Raw genomic sequence first — 14204 nt, forward strand, 5'->3', positions numbered from 1 at the left:
TCAGTGAATAGATATAAAATTATTTAACTGGATATTTCGAACACATATACAGTGTTCATCATCAGCAGTAAAACTTGTTTTCCTTCTTACTTTTACTTTTTACTTTTTACCTTTACTTTTACTTTTTCGAACACATATACAGTGTCCATCATCAGCAGTAGAAATTGCTTTACTGCTGATGATGAACAGTGTATATGTGTTCGAAATATCCAGTCAAATAATTTTATATCTATTCACTGTCAATAAAGAGGTTTCATCCCTGTTTTGAACTGTTTACTTTCCCCTTTTTTGTTGGTTAATATTTGAGACAAAAGATACAGTTTTAAATTCCAGCCATGCGTGCATACCTTTGTGCTTGGCAGTATGTACATGTACTGGTAAAAGATAGCGAAACTGGTTTTTGAACTGACCGTCTTCACGTTACTTTTCAAACAGTTCGTGGTAACGAACTGTAGTAAAGAGCGACCAGGCTCAATAATAAACGAAACTCTAAAAAATGGAATTTTGATGCTAAAAGATACATCAAAAGAATTGGATTTTCATGCTGATTTTAAATATATAAGTTTTATCAAATTTAATCATTGTCACCAAAAGTTACGAGCCTGAGAAAATTTGCATTATTTTGGAAAATAGGGGAAAACATCCTCTGAAAGTCATAGAATCTTAACGAAAATCACACCATCGCATTCAGCGTATCAGAGCACCTTATAGCAAAAATTTTAAGCTTCTATCTACAAAAATGTGGAATTTCGTATTTTTTGCCAGAAGACAGATCACGGGTGCGTTTTTATTTGTTTTTTTTTGTTTGTTTTTTCCAGGGGTCATCGTATTGACCAAGTAGTCCTAGAGTTTTGCAAGAGGGCTCATTCTAACGAAAATGAAAAGTTCTAGTGCCCTTTTTAAGTGACCAAAAAAATTGGAGAGGCTCCCTCCCACGCTAATTTTTTCCCAAAGTCAACAGATCAAACTTTTGATATAGCCATTTTATTCCGCATAGTCGAAAACCATAATAGCTATGTCTTTGGGGATGACGTACTCCCCCACAGTTTCGGGGGGAGGGGCTGCAAGTTACAAACTTTGACCAGTGTTTACATACAGTAATGGTTATTGGGAAGTGTACAGAAATTTTTATGGGGATTTTTTTGGTCTGGGAGTGGGGTTGAGGGGAGGGGCAATGTGGGAGGATCTTTCCTTGGAGGAATATGTCATGGGGGAAGAGAAATTCAATGAAAAGGGCACGGGATTTTCTAGTATCACTATAAAAAAAACAATGAAAAAATAAACATGAAAAAGTTTTTGCAATTGAAAGTAAGGAGTAGCATTAAAACTTAAAACGAACAGATATTATTACGCATATGAGGCGTTCTAAAAATACTTCAGCATAAACAGCGAGGTATTTAGGAGGAGATAAATACCTCGCCCTTTATGCTAAAGTATTTTTAGTAATTTCAACTATTTATTCTACGGCCTTTCTGATTCAGGGGTCATTCTTAAAGAATTGGGACAAAACTTAAGATTTAGCGTAAAGAGCGAGGTATTAACGAGGGGACAAACCCCCTCATATACATAATAAAATATAAGAATATAAAAGTTTGTTACGTAAGTTAATTCTTAGGTTACGTATATTTTTTACTAATAAAAACGTTCATTAAAAATTAAAAGTTCTAGTTGCCTTTTTAAGTAACCGAAAAATTGGAGGGCAACTAGGCCTCCTTCCCTTATTTTTCAAAATCGTCTGATCAAAGCGAAGAGAAAGCCATTTAGCAAAAAAAAAAAGAATTAATATGCAAATTTCATTTTAATAACTTATATGCGGAGAGCCAAAATCAAACATGCATTAATTCAAAAACGTTCAGAAATTAAATAAAAAAACTAGTTTTTTTAACTGAAAGTAAGGAGCGATATTAAAACTTAAAACGAACAGAAATTACTCCGTATATGAAATGGGTTGTCCCCTCCGCAATCCCTCGCTCTTTACGCTAAAGTTTGACTCTTTGCCACAGTTCTACTTTTTAAAACAATTAAAAACTTTAGCGTAAAGAGCGAGGGATTGCGGAGGGGACAACCCATTTCATATACGGAGTAATTTCTGTTCGTTTTAAGTTTTAATATCGCTCCTTACTTTCAGTTAAAAACGTTAGATTTTTTATTTAATATTAAAATGACCGTCTTCACGATACTTTTTAACTCAAAAGGACAACAAATAATTTGATTCAAATTTATACAATTAATTATTTTAAAATTTGATTTACATATACAGCTGAACACAGCTACATTTACATATAGAACTGAACACTAGTACATTTACATATAGAACTGAAAACTGATTTATTTACTTATAGAACTGAACACAAAAAAAAACTTCCATATAAAAAACAACACTGATACACTTACATAACGTATGAAAACAAAGAAAGGGAATAAAAAATGAAAAGAGAAAAAACAAATAGGTGAAAAAACGAGGATTGTATCAGCCAGTAGCTAAATATGAAAAACAAGCAAATATTTCGACAAGGCCCTATTTGTTCTTTATTTATTTATTTATTTTCACCTATTTGTTTTTTCTCTTTTCATTTTTTATTCCCTTTCTTTGTTTTCATACGTCATGCATAGCCAGTATGGTCTCAGAACTTATTTACTTACATAACGACCCAAAAACGATTACATATGCATATGGAATTGAGCACTGGAATATTTTTCTAAAGCACTAAATTTATCAGTCCACAATATTAGCAAGTCATTGTCTCAAATTCCATCAAAAAATTTTCCTCAGCAGTCATCGTGTTAATCCTATTTTTTACAACCTCATGGGTCCTGATTCCCTTATTTTCATCTATCATGGTTGCAGCAGTAGCTGAAACCTAGCGAAAGGCGATCCACAGCCCACAGTAACCAAAAATTAAAACAAACGTTTTGAAAAAAATTGCACAATGGGAAAAAATGCCATCCGACACTGATTCAGGAATAGTAACTATCTTATCTGTTCGTATTAAAAATAAAAGTTAATAATCAAAAGAAATCTACGGTGGTTTTGAAAAAAGCCAGAAACTCCTTGAAGTTGAGGTGTGGTCGAAATAAAAAGTGCACCAAATACAGGGAATTATAGCCCCCCCCTAAACAAAAACGAAAATTCAGTTTTTGAATGGGTTGTTCTGATGTGTCTCCTTTCAACTTCTTTTTTCTACCAGGGTTAGCGGGTTATCAGGACATTACAGAGAGATGTTGGTTCATTTAATAGGATATTGCTATACATAGTTACTTTTGTAGTTAATATAAAATTACTTTTGTAATTGGCATTCCAAGGGGGAATGTGATTATTTTAATTTCTAAATTGTGTTGGTGAAAAACTAAAGTTGGTATTTAATTATTTATAAGCTGGCTAGTAATATATCTGAGGCTAGCATTAGATTGTTCACGGATTATAAGGGGAGCTAGATAATTAATAATAATTATTACCAATCGTTAATTTTGCAGAGTGACTGTCTACATCAGAACACAATAAAAACAATATGCACCCATGGTATTTGATTCCCACCAGTTTGGTATTTAAGGATTTACTGTCAATGAAAAATTCGAAGCGAATATTGCAACAAAGAATTTCAACATGAAAACACAAAAGTAGGCTACCTATTTTACAAAAAGTCTTTGATTTAATCTTTGTTGGATTTTGAAATAGTGATGTATGAAAACGAGAATGGAAAGGATATACAAAAATCAAATAGGTGAGAAAACGAGGATTTTGTCAACCAGTAGCAAAATATGAAGACGAAAATCAAAATATGAAGACGAAAATGTAAACGAGAATGGAAAGGAGATAAAAAAAAATCAAATAGGTGAGAAAACGAGGATTTTGTCAGCGAGCAGCAAAATATGAAGACGAAAATCAATCCCCCTGCGGGTTATCAGGACATTACAGAAAGTTGTTTGCTTATTGAATAGGATATTGCTATATATAGTTACTTTTGTAGGTAACATAAAATTGAATTTTTTGAATAGATTCAATTTTCTACTAATCATAATAAAGAAAAAACTATAGCTCATAGTCAATACAATATTAAAAATCTAAATCATCATATGGAAGACCATTTAAGACTTGTATCTCTTAAAAAAACTACATAACACAAGTATATTTCAAAATTTCTTCTCTGGGGCTTGGTATCATATTTGAGTGACCTCGTGCCTGATTGTCTGAGGTCCAATTTATACTATGATTGCAATAGTAACTACAACCTAACAAGAGATGGTTACGTTCAGTCGCCCACAATCCCTAAACATGGTGTTTGATCGACGCACAAAGTACACCATTGGAGCCACCTTTGCCGAAATCCCTATAAAGCAAACTTACAGTCTTTTGATTTGAACAACAGGACATCCATTGGCTTGGAAAGTACTTAGTTGTACTTGGGTCACGTTCGAGCCTTGTCCAGGCCCATCGTGGCATCAAGAATTTGTCGACATGTGTCTCTCCATTGCTCTCTTTCAAGTGCGATTGGCTCGATCAACTGGATCCATTGTCTATTCCATCGGTGCCCGGGCTTCTTGAAACCTCCCATTGGCTCGAGGTCGGCTCTAACTGTTGATAACTATGTCTTTTTTTGTCCTCCAGGCGTCTTCTTCCAGTGCGCAAGGGGTTGGCATTTCAAGAACTGTTTGCTGAACGAGTCATCCGGTCGGCGCAGTGTATGCCCGAACCATCGTAGACGTCTCGCTTTGACAGCATCAGAGACAAGTGGTATATCACCAGATCTTCTTCTGATGACATCGTTAGGGACGCAGTCAGAGAGACGCAGGCCAAGAATACAGCGAAGACACTTGTGGTGGAAGACATTCAGGTTATTAGCTTCCCCAGCTCTGAGGGGCAACGTTTCGCAACCATAAAGAAGTACAGAGAGGACCAAAGCGTTATATATCCGGAGCTTTGTTCGAAGGGAGATTTCATTTCGTAACCAGAGGCACTTCCGAAGCTTGATGAATGCTGCCCAGGCTGCGGAGATGCGGCTTTGTATTTCGCTTAGAGCTTCACCCTTGGGATTTATTAGGGAGCCTAGATATTTGAAATTCTGGACATCCTCGATTGGGATGCCATTCAATTTGATTGGAGTTTCATCTAGCCCAGAGGTGCGCATCAATTTTGTTTTCGATTGGCTGATCTTTAGTCCAGTAGCAAGGTATCTAGCAGCAATGTCGTCTATCATGAGCTGTGCTTCTATTATCGAATCAGCCAAGATATCCACATCATCGGCGTAATCAAGGTCTGTTATTGATAGTGCTGGACTGATTGTCACACCTTTGTATTTGTCAAGAGTCTTCATTATCTGGTCAATGACAAAGTTAAATAAAATAGGCGATAAGGCACAACCCTGTCGCACTCCTTTGTCAATTGATATTTCTTTTGAGATTTTTCCGTCAGCTCTTATAAATGCCCTCGTTCCCACGTAATAAGCCTTAACTAAACGGACTATCTTTTCGGACACTCCATCATCCCTCTTTGCATCCCAGATGGCAATTCTCTTTACCGAGTCAAAAGCCGTTACAAAGTCGATAAAGACTTGTATTGTTTCCTGCTGGTGTATAAGGCGGTGTTCCAGGATCTGTCTCAGGCTAAAAATATGATCGCAGCATCTCATACCAGGTCTGAATCCTGCTTGATTTGGCCTCGTCGGATCATTTCTAATATTTCTGAACCTATTTAATACTATTATTGTGAAACTTTTGCAGAAATGAGTATCAGGAAAATTCCTCTATAGTTTTTACAATCGGCTCGATCCCCTTTCTTAAATACAGGAATTATTATAGAGGTCCTCCACTATTCAGGAATGTATTCGTTGACCCAGACATCCGTGAGTAAGTTGTGGAGCTCGTCGATAGCCGCTTCTGGAAGGGCCTTGAGAAGTTCAGCTGGTAATTCGTCAATGCCAGGGCTTTTATTTTTTTTAATAGTTTTACGGCATGAATAATTTCTTCTCTGCTTGGAGGGGCAATATTGCAATCTTCATACACGGATGGTGACTCAAAACGGTTGTGGGATGGAATGGGTTGGCTGTGGTCATTTTCTGATGGGTGAAGAAGCTCCTGGAAGTGAGCACGCCATCGTTCGATGCGATCTTCTTTGCTCGTGAGAAGCTTGTTGTCCTTACTAAGTAGCGTGGGGGTAGATCTTTGCTTCTTTTTCCCGGTTGATTCTCCTAGGAGCTGGTAGAGTTTCCGTGAATCATTGCGTGCAGCAGCTTTTTCAATTTCACAGGCTACATTAGACCAATATGCTTGTTTGTCTGCCTTGGCAGATTTGTGACATTCTTGGCGGAGTGCTTTAAAAGAAGCAGAGTGTTTATCAGTCATTTGTTTCTTCCTTAATTGTCTTCTGAGAAATCCATCTTTTGGGTTTTTTGTCCCTTACTCCAAGAATTTCTGTAGCTGCCTCTTTCACTTGATTTCGGAACTTGATCCAGCGTTTTTCTATATTTAGTGATGGGTTAAAATTTTCTTGCTCGGTGATGGCACTTGTCTCGGTCTCAGAAATTGCTTGATTGGTCTTAAATTCTCGGTCATTATCTTGGAACGCCCTAAAACGGCTTGGAAAGGAAGCAAAACTGGCTGAAATCACGATTGTCTGCATCGAAAATATCTTCTTTTTTTTTTTTTCTTCTTCTTCGCAGCTAGTGAAGCACTGGAACATGGTAGAGAAATATTTAATGGATCAGTTGAAAGAAAATCACTACATCTAGTGGTTATTGCAGTGAGTAAAAAAAAACTATATAATAAAACCAATTTTTGACCAAAAAAATGTATTTTCTTATGCGTAACGATCCATGATGCCATAATCTTAGGTTAAATCCATAAATGATGTAGAAAGTAAAAACATATTTTCATAGGTATCGCAATAGTGCTAGTGCTGCCTAAGTAAAGAGCAATGTGGGCATAGTGTATTATTTATTTCTTTATTATTTTAATTGTTTGGTTTCTCTTTTCTGACCAGGGCACTTTGTATAGAAGGAGTTGTCGTAGAAACTTCAAAAGGGGCTCATTCAATTGAAAACGGAAAGTTCTAGCGCCCTTTTTAAGAGTCAAAAACCACTGGAGGGCAACCATTCCCCCCCCCACCCCCCATCATTTCCCCAAACACATCCAATCAAAATTTGAGATAACCATTTTGTTCAACATAGTTAAAAGGTCCAATAATTAGGTCTTTGAGGATGAAAAATTCCCCCACAGTCCTCAGAGTCAGGGCTAAAAGCTATGCTAGTTCCCGATTACATCATATCATATGCCCAATGTATTATATCTTTATGAAAAGAGTTGTCTTATAAACTTCAGAGGGGGCTCATTCGATTAGAAAGCTGAAGTACTACGGTCCTTTTTAAGAGTTAACGGTTGGAGAGCACCTAGCCTCCCCACACACCCTCTTTCCCCCAAATGCATTGAAGGAAAATTTTTAAATAACATTTTGTTCGAAACAGTCTAAAAATAATATAATTCGAGGTTGCCTTCGAGGAAATAATTCGAGGAAAGCCTTCGAGGTTGAAATACCCACCCCTCCCAGAGCTTGGAGGCAAGGATTATAAGTTACACCCCAGGGGCTTATAAGGTTTGTAAGGAGGGGGCGGTCGTATAGACATTAGAAGAGGCTCATTTAATTGGGAATTGAAAGTTCTAGTTCCCTTTGAAGAGTCAAAAGTGATAGAGGGTAACTAGCCCGCCTTCATTCCGACGCTCTCTTTTCCTCAAACGCATTTGATCGAGATTGTGAGATGGCCATTTTGCTCATAATAGTCGAACATATAACAATGCCTCCATGTTAGACACAACCCCCCACAGCCCAGGGGTGAGGGTTGTAAGTTACACCCTGGGGCCATATAAGTTTTTATGGAATACGTTGTCGTATAAAATTTGAATGGCGCTCAGTTCATTGAAAATCAGAAGTTATAGCGCTCGTTTTAAGAGTCAAGAGTGAATGGAGGGTAACCAGTCCCCCCTCCCACTCTTGTCTTTTCCCAAGACAAACATCCAATTAAATTTTGAGATATCTATTTTCTTCAAAATCGTTGAAAATTCTAGTATTCACGCCTTTGGGGATGTCAACTCCCCCCTCCAAAGCCCTCAGGGCAAGTGCTTTAAGATAGGCTTATTATATAGTATATGTTATTGAGAAAGATCATTATTGACCTTTACTTTTCACAAAGACAAAGGGCATTCAGTCGAGCCTTTTAGAAAATGCAATGGGAGTGTTGAACTAAACCAAAACACGTTATCTGCAAATGGGTTGTCAAAAGGGCATAACTCAGTAATAACTTAGTATATTGATTTGGAACTTTCGTGAAATGATAATGAAGACTATCAATTGACCAAAAAGGCAATATTTGCACGTTACAGCTGCTGCTACTACTACTATAAATACCGTCACTGCTACTGCTAAATACTACCAATTTAGCTAAATACAATTTAGCTAAATACTGCTAAATACTACTAAATACAGCTAATACTACCACTACTACTAAAACCCTGCTTTTGTAGCAAATACTACCAAGGCAGAAGATATTGAAAAAAAACATATGATGGAACGTTGAGGGGGCAGTTGAACCAAAATCAAAACTGCAAACTGCTGCTACAGGCATTTCAGCAATATATTTGGAATGGCGTATCAAAGAGAAACTTCAAGGTCATCACGAGTGGAATGTTCAAATTACCAAAAGGCAACATGTACCTGCTACTACTGCAATTAACACTTTTTTAATACAGTCTCGGTTTGTCTTTAATTAAATTCCGTACAAATAAAAACAAAAACGTCTTGAAGATAAGGACTGAAAAATTTAGAATTTTGCTCGAGGGCTGTAATTAAGTATTCACCTGTCATTAAGGAACCACTTTAAAAAAAATGGAATAATGAGTTCATATCAATTCAACGAATATCTTGGACGATTTTTTTCTACTTTATTTATTAAATAAATTTAATGAATTTAATAAATTTATAAATTTATAAATTATAAATTTATAAATTTAATAAATTTTTCTTGAAAAGCTCACACCCTCCTTTTTATGTTTTACGAATTGGTTTACTTTGCCTGTTGAACTGTCAAAGGTAAAGCCTAAATAAAGAAAATTGGAATATCTTTAAGAGTCCTCCAACGTGTAAAAAGTCCCTGTTTGGTCAGTATTGCAAAAAGAACTGCGTATGGAATGAGTATTTCACATTGAGCTAAAAAAAAATAAGCTGAACGGATCAGAACTCGCATTGAAAAAAAAATAAATAAAATTATCACCACTTCATGTCTTGCTGTCACAAGGGAATGATAGTTGGATAACTTTTAACTGGGATTTTTTTTTTTTGGAAAGCAGCCTAGATTTTTTTAATTTAAAAGAGAAGTTTTTTTAAACAAAAGTAAAAAGCCAAAATAAGTGTTATGCAGCGCAAGAAAAAACAAAAATAAAACTGATATTATAATGAACAATGAACTAAAAGTAGAAGAAACCCAGATATTACGCCTAAAAAAAAGAAAAAAAATAATAAGCATATAATGAACCAACAGCAAAACCGATGTTCAACTTAACTCAAAACGAACAGAAGCTACTAGATATATGAACTGGGAAGTTGTCTCCCTTGTTCGCCAATCATAAGCAGCGCAATAGCAGCTATAAGAGTATTCTGAGAAGTCAATCTGTTTCACTGTAATATTTTTCTGTAATATTAAGCATGTATTCAAAAAGGTCTCAAATAATCTACGTTTAGCGGATACGAACAAACCCTTAAAACAGTTTGGCATTTGAGCCTTGTTTTCTGGTTCCCACATCCAACACGGAGTTCCACACGAATTATGCAAATTACCGTTTTAAGTACCGTGTTCAACACGGGCGAATGTTCTCCTGTTTGAATATGGGTTGAACTATTCAACCATGCTATTCTGGTGTGTTACAATTTTGAGGAGCCCGTGTCTAGCATGCTTGGAGCCCGTAAGATGATTAAATAAAAAAAAACAAGTTTTTTTAACTGAAAGTAAGGAGCGACATTAAAACTTAAAACGAACAGAAATTACTTCGTATATGAAAGAGGCTGCTTCCTCATCAACGCCCCGCTCTTTACGCTAAAGTTTAACTCTGTCTATCAATTCTTCTTTTTAAAACAGTAAAAAACTTTAGCGTAAAGAGCGGGGCGTTGATGAGGAAGCAGCCTCTTTCATATACGAAGTAATTTCTGTTCGTTTTAAGTTTTAATGTCGCTCCTTACTTTCAGTTAAAAAAAACTTGTTTTTTTTTTATTTAATTTCTGAACGTTTTTGAATCAATGCATGTTTTGATTTTGGCTCTCCGAAGAGGAATAATTAAAACGAAATTTGCATTTTTTTTTTTTTTTGGCTAAATGGCTTTCTCATAATTTTGATCGAATGATTTTGAGAAAAAAAGAGCGGGGGAGGAAGCCTAGTTGCCCTCCGATTTTTTGGTTAATTAAAGAGGCAACTAGAACTTTTAATTTTTTACGAATATTTTTATTAGTAAGAGATTTACGTAACTTATAAATTAGCTTACGTAAAGAACTTTTGTATTCTCATATTTTTATTACATATATGAGGGGGTTCGCCCCCTTGTCAGATCCTCGCTCTTTACACTAAAGCTTAAATTTTGTCCCAATTCATTAAGAATGACCCCAGAATCACAAAAGCCGTACAATAAATAGTTGAAATTACTAAAAATACTTTAACGTAAAGAGCGAGGTATTAGGAGGAGGTGAGCCCCTTAAATGGGTAATAATTTCTGTTTGTTTTAAGTTTTAATGCTGTTCCTTACTTCCAGCTGAAAGTACTTTTTCATATTTATTTTTTCATTGTGTTTTTAAATAATGCTAGTAAATCCTGCGCTCCCTTCATGGAGATTTTCATCCCCCATGACAAATTGTCGATGGAAAGTTCCCCCAGCATATCCCCCTCTTCTCAACCCCTCCCCCAACCAAAAAAATCCTCCTGAAAACGCCTGTACACTTCCCAATAACCATTACTATATGTAAGCATTGGTCAAAGTTTGTAACTTGTTGCCCCTCCCATGGGGACTGTGGGGGAGTAAGTCGTCCCTAAAGACATAGTTATAAGGTTTTTCGACTACGCTGAATAAAATTGCTATCTCAGAATTTTGATCCGTTGACTTTGGTAAAATAATTAGCGTGAGAGGGGGCGTAGGTGCCCTCCAATTTTTTTGGTCACTTAAAAAGGGCACTAGAACTTTTCATTTCCGTTAGAATGAGCCCTCTTGCAACATTCTAGGACAACTGGTTCGATACGATCACCCCTGGGAAAAAGAAAAAAAAACAAAAAAACAAATAAACACGCATCCGTGATCTGCCTTCTGGCAAAAAATACAAAATTCCACATTTTTGTAGATAGGAGCTTGAAACTTCTACAGTAGGGTTCTCTGATACGCTGAATCTGATGGTGTGATTTTCGTTAAGATTCTATGACTTCTAGGGGGCGTTTTCCCCTATTTTCTAAAATAACGCAAATTTTCTCAGGCTCGTAACTTTTGATGGGTAAGACTAAACTTGATGAAACTTATATATTTAAAATCAGCATTAAAATGCAATTCTTTTGATGTAGGTATTGGTATCAAAATTCCATTTTTTAGATTGTTGGTTACTATTGAGCCGGGTCGCTCCTTACTACAGTTCGTTACCACGAACTGTTTGAAAACGCTTTTAAAGTTTTGCTGGGCTGAACACGGAGAACCTGAGCGGGTTTGATCGAACCCGCTCAACACACGCTTCAAATCTGGTTCCTGAATTCGATTTTTTTTTTCTTGTTTGGTGATTTTTTGAAACCTAATTTTTAAGAATTGTTCGTTCGGAAACAGATTAAAAATAAGATGCTTAGTAACAAAAATTATAGATTGACTCAATAAATTTCTGTTGTTAATTAATTATAGCATTTATTTCAGATTTTATTTTGTTCAGTAATTTGTTAAACACTAATCTTTGAAAAATAATTCGTTCTATATCTGATTGAATAAAACTATAACTATATATAATTTCGTAACAAAACTATAGATTGACTCAGTAGTTTACTTTTGTCAGTGTAGAAGAACATTTATTTTAGTTTTATGATTTATTAAATTCTTTTTGTATTTATTTTTTACAACTTCTAATACAGTATTTGTTTACCCTAAGTTTGTAAAAATAATTCTTTTACATCTGATTGAAAAATAAGGTGTTCCGTAACACTGCTCCAAATGTGTTAACTTCTACTAATAATCTTCTAATTTAACTAATAAAGTTAACTTCTACTGCTTAATGTGTTAACTTCTATTAGGTTTTCAGCGGCTATGTCCCTACTCTCGCTAGGGAACCACTTAACTTCGAAATAAGAATGACGAAGTGGCAACAGCACATGAAAAGGTCTCTCGTCCTGGATAGTAGGAAATCTTTTCTCCAAACCCACAAGGAGATGATCTGGAGGATTCAATCTTTATCAAAGATTGAACTGCAGGGTAAGTTGTACCAAAGTAGTAGCAGTAAAGTTGAATCTTTTGTTAAACAATGTAAAAGCTTTACAATGAGCGTCTTCCCAATCAAGTTACTATTGAAATTTTAATTTGAACACTGTTCTGAAAGTACTTGAGTACTTAAGTACCCTCAAGTACTTCTAGTATTCCAAACACTGGAATTGGCATCCTCCCAAGTTTTTATAACTACTAAGGAGAATTTTGAGAAGGGTGGATCTTCCTTCTATACATATGAAGTTCTTTTGGTTTTAGGGTAAAATGTCAGTCATTAGTTTCATAATATATGTGTAAGCCAGAATGTCTTGGAAATTGAAAGGAATTAAATATCAATTTCTATTGAAAGACTTAGCCCACATAATAGGTGTTCATATTAGATTAATTTCCACCCTACCCTCTTACCTCTTTTTATATTTATCTGAAGAATTATAGAGATTTTGAAAATTTTGTCATAAAAAAGTGCTATTTTAAATTTTTAGCATTCTCCCCCGTCGCCTACACAATAAAACTCCAACCCTTTTTCATAATAGGTGAAATACAATTAGACAAATTTATTTGTTCTCTTGACTATCTTAATTTCTTATTGGCTGCTCAATTTTACATTTGGTGAAAACTATTTCAGGGGAGCTTTCTGGAGAGTTATTTTCTGCGTGGGAATATTTTGGGGCTTATTTGGGGAGGGGAATAAGCCGGACCCCTCAAATATGATTCTGTTATGATTTTTATAAGAAATTTTGTATACTTGAAAGAATAATTGGCTCACTATCGTGGTAGAGGCATCTACAACCATGACCTTTTGTCAGAACATGTCTTTATAATAGATTCCAAGGACATTTTGAGAGAGAGTCAATTCAGATTAAGTTTAGGAAAAGATAATATTGGTTTAAGTAAGGCCAAAAAACAATGTAAATTAAAGCAAAAAAAAAAACTATGACTGTAATTAAAAGAGATAACCATTTGCTTTTCTCATTATTAATTTAAAAAATCTTTTCCACAAAATAAGTTTTTCAGAGAAAAGTAAAGAGCTCCATTAAAAAAAAATGGGGAGAGATAAAGTCAAATTATCTTCTAAGCTTAAAACTACCACAAACTACCGCCAATAAGTAAATAAAATCACAACAAATAAGCGACCAGAAATTTCAGTAAATAACCGGTCCAAACTATAAAACGAACAAAAATTGAAATTAATAGGGCTGATAACCCCCATGTCCTCGCAAAACCAGAACATATTTTGCACCTTATTGAAAAAAAAAACATAGATGACCGTGGATTTCCAGTTTAATATGTATAATTTTTTTATTTTTTAAATTCAAAAAGTGAAAACATTTAAAATGTATTTTGTTTGAAATGATTTATTGAAAATCATAGATGAGGCTCTAAAATTCAGCAAGCCACCCGAAACTTTCGTTTCAGCTTTGGCATAACATATTTTCTGCAACCCTGATCACTACGTACAATTTGATGGTGCCACAGCCATTTCTAACGATAGAGGCTAGAAACAGTGTATTGGAAAGTCATTGAAATAAAAGAACATATTTTGTTAATCTTTCAATAAATAGATATACATGTAGTTCAAATAATTACTCAATTTATAACATTCTTCTTAAAAGTAAACCAATAGCTTTCGGGGGCAATAAGGCTTTGCAAAATCCCCCGGAAATAGTTTAAATTTAACACCAAGTAGAATTGCAGCAGTGGAAGCTAGTAAAAGGATTATTTGGCAACAGAAT

The sequence above is a fragment of the Artemia franciscana genome, chromosome 19 (assembly GCF_032884065.1).
Source record: "Artemia franciscana chromosome 19, ASM3288406v1, whole genome shotgun sequence".
NCBI classification, from domain to species: Eukaryota; Metazoa; Arthropoda; class Branchiopoda; order Anostraca; family Artemiidae; genus Artemia; species Artemia franciscana.